This window comes from Carlito syrichta, unplaced genomic scaffold, assembly GCF_000164805.1.
Source record: "Carlito syrichta isolate Samal-C Ts95f unplaced genomic scaffold, Tarsius_syrichta-2.0.1 Scaffold288383, whole genome shotgun sequence".
Taxonomy (NCBI): Eukaryota; Metazoa; Chordata; class Mammalia; order Primates; family Tarsiidae; genus Carlito; species Carlito syrichta.
In genome coordinates, this window is record NW_007232479.1 from 1 (window position 1) to 3,936 (window position 3,936).

A 3,936-nucleotide genomic window follows, 5' to 3' on the forward strand; every position below is an offset into this window, starting at 1 on the left:
AGGTGAGTGGATGGCCTGAGCCCGCGGGTTCGAGACCCGCCTGGGCAACTTGGCGAGACCTCATCTCCACAATAAATCAAAAAATTAGCCGAGTATTAAGGTAGCGCGCACCTGTAGTTCCAGCTACTTGGAAGGCTGAGGCGGAAGGATCGCCGAGCCCAGCAGGTCGAGGTTGCGGCCACTGCACTCCAGTCTGGGCGACAGAGTGAGACTCCAACTCAAAAAAAAAAGCCCTTCCAACTCCACATCGGGGACATGTCCAAGGCTCCTGATCACGGTGGAGCCAGGGTGTCCGCGTCTGAGTTGCTCGGTCGACATCAGCTCTCCTGTGAGTTAGCTTTTTCTGAGACTCCCTTGAAGAAGTGGCTTCGAGAATGCAAACGACACAAAGCTACAGCCAGGCAGGGGAGTCTCAGCACAGAAGACCTTCGTGTGGCACCCGAGGGTGCCTCTGGCAGAGGCAGGACACCAGACTGTCTGCACACAGCAGGAAGCGCCTTCGACACAGGACCCCACTCTTGCCCTTGCCTGGGGGCACAGTCATCTTCCCTGACAGTAAAGCTCAGATCAGCGAGGAGCTGGGTGACCTCTGATGGCCCCTGAAGAAGGCTGCAGGAAATAGCACCCTGGCGTCAAGTATCCGGCATCCAGTGATGTGCCCATGAAGTGTGTGCCGTCTCCGGTAGAGAGGAGGACATGTGCGACATGCATGTCATAGTTTTTTTTCCTGAGTCAGAGTCTCTGTCGCCCAGACTAAGGAGTGCAGTGTCACACTGCTCACAGCCACTGCAGCCTCCACCTGCTGGGCTCAGGCAATCCTTCCACCACAACCTTCCAAGCAGCTGGAAGCACAGGCATGCACCACCACGCCCGGCTAATTTTTTTATTCATTTCATAGTTTGAATTACGTCATTTGACTGTCTCCCATTCTCCCGTTTTGCCTCGGAACCTGCAAGGCGAAGGCTGCATGAGCTAACTGCGAACACCCTGCCTCCCACCCGGCCGCCTCCCCTCCCCACCAGCCCAGCTCCAGGCCCCTGAGTCAAGGCCGACCGCTCCAGCCAGAAGAATCTCTCACATGCAGGTCGGGTCTTGTCCCTGCCTCTGCCTGAAAACACTGGCTGGCGTCCCAGCACTCCTAGCCCTGCCTTCCAGTGATGGTGCGGGAAGGACGCTTGGGCCAGCCTCCAGTGCCATGTGGTCTGTGAGCGGAAGGGTTACTTCCAGGGTTGGCCGCTGAGACTGGGGGAGGGCCACCTGCATGTGGGCGCGGGCGGGGGGAGGTGCCAGACTTGAGGCAAGCTGAAGGCAAACCTGCACAGGGCCTGGGCTGAGAGCTAGGCTTCTCCCCCTGCAGCCTCACCTGGCCTGACCACGCCACGAGGCCTGGGAGGCTGCGGCGGCAGCCCCAACCCCATCTCGCCCACCGCCCACCCCAGCTGCGCTGCATTTCTTGTTTTCTGGAACTCACTAGCACCCTCCTGCCTCTGGACCTCTACACCCGCTGTTCCCGCTACCTGGCATATTCATCCCCACATTATACCTGCCTAAAATTGATCCAGGATGGTCAATTTCCACATAACATCTGTTAAGTGTTGAATATTGCCCACCCGCCCCAAAAGATATGTCTCAGATCCTAACTCCAGCTACCTCTGAAGGTGACCTTCTAGGGAAAGGGAGTCTTTTCGAGTGTGATCGAGTTAAGATGAGGTCAGGCTGGAGCGGAGCGAGCCTTCAGTCCAGTGTGGCTCGTTGTCCTTCTGAGAAGAGGGGACAAGGCCAAGCACAGTGGCTCAGCTTGTCATCCCAGCACTTTGGGAGGTGGAGGCAAGAGGATTGCCTGAGCCCAGGGTTCTGAGACCAGCCCGGGCAACTTGGCGAGATCTCGTCTCTACAATAAATCAAAAAATTAGCCAGGTATGGTGACACACGCTTGTAGTTCCTGCTACTTGGAAGGCTGAGATTGCCTGGGCCCAGCAGGTTGAGGCAGTGGTGGTTGTGAGCATACCACTGCACCCGTCTGGGTGACACAGTGAGACTCTGACTCAAAAAAAAAACAAGAAAGAAAAAAAGAAAACTTCAGACTCTCGGGCTCCTAAGGCTGGACTCTCACTTTTTTTTTCTTTCAAGAGACAGGGTCTCGCTGTGCTGTCCAGACTGGAGTGCATTGGCTCAATCATAGCTCACTGCAGCTTCGAATTCTTGGACTCACATGATCCTCTCACCTCAGCTTTACAAGTAGCTCGGGCTACAGGCGCATGCCAACATCCCCAGCTAATTTTTCTGTCCCTGGTGGATAGAAAGGATCCAAGATGATCAATTTCCAAGGTCAAGTCTGAACCCCTCAGCAGAGAAGAAAACCCAAGGCCAGCGAAGGGGAGCTCATGTGCAGCACCCAGCAATCCTTCCACCTCAGCCTTCCAAGTAGCTGGAGCTACAGGCACGGACTACCACGCCCGGCTAAGATACATATTTTTTGAGTTGGAGTGTCACTCTGTCGCCCAGACTGGAGTGCAGTGGCCGCTCCCGGCCACCGCAGCCTCAACCTGCTGGGCTCTGGCGATCCTTCCACCTCAGCCTTCCGAGTAGCTGGAACTACAGGCACGTGCTTCCACGCCTGGCTAATTTTTGATTTATTGTAGAGACTAGGTCTCGCCAAGTTGCCTGGGCGGGTCTCGAACCCGCAGGCTCAGGCAATCCACTCGCCTCAGCCTCCCGAAGCGCTAGGATGACAGGCTGAGCCGCTAAACCAGGCTAACTCAATGTTTCATAGCCACCAACTCTCTTTTTTTTGGTCTTTTTTTCCCGAGTTGGGGTCTCGCTCTGTTGCCCAGGCTGGAGTGTAGTGGCATGATCACAGCTCACTGTAGCCTCAACCTCCTGAGCTCAGGCAATCCTTCCACCTCAGCCTCCCAAGTAGCTGGGACTACCAGTGTGTAGCACCACACTCAGCTAATTTTTCAAACTTTTGTAGAGACGAGGTCTCACTATGTCTCCCAGGATGGTCTCAAACTTCTGGCCTCCAGCAATCCTTCTGCCCAGGCCTCCCAAAGTGCACCTGGCCCTTTTTTTCTCCTGGTAATCAGTCTGCCTCGTGCAGGTGATTTTTCAGTGAATCTTTGGGGGGCCAACAGCCATGGCCCCACACTTCCACACACCTAAGGATCTGGGCCTGACACCCCCAGCAGCCTAGCCATCCCCCCTCTGCTGTAGCAGTGGTTGGAGCACCCCACTAGGGCCTCCAGCCTCTGCCACGCAAACCTCCTGGCGAAGACCCTACCTCCTTCACCAAATCCCGCTTCCCCGCAGGATGGCACCCCCACGCCCAGCCATCCCTCCCCGGGACTGACCAAGCACCTCGGGCTCCCTGCGGGCGGGAGGGGCTGGCACTCAGCTCCGGGTGGGGACTGGACGGACACAGGGTCTCCACCAACAGCTTCCGAGTGGTGAGGCTGTCACACTTCCCGAGCCAAGTGCTTCCCCGCCCCCACCCCGTGGCGGCAGAAACCTCCCAGGCTCCCACAGTCTGATCCGGCCATCCCTGGTCCACAGCCCCTTCTGTGGGCGACTCCCTGCCTGTCCCCCCCGGCCCCTCTGCTGCAGTTGTCACCCCCAGCTGTGGTTGGCCGAGCCTGGTTCGTGTCAGGTTGGTGGCTTGGGCGCAAGAGCCTGGCCCATCCATTTTCCTTTGTCCCAGTAAATCGTTCTTCTGGGGACATGCTCTTTCTAAAACGAGCCCTTCTGGGCCGGGTGTGCCATGGCTCACACCTGTAATCCCAGCACTTTGGGAGGCCACGGTGGGAGGATTGCTTGAGTCCAGGAGTTTAAGGCCCGCCTGGACAACATAGACAGAGCTTGTTTCAACAAAAAACGTTTTTTGGTCTTTTTTTTGAGCTGGTGTCTCACTCTATCACCCAGGCTGGAGTGCAGTGGCTG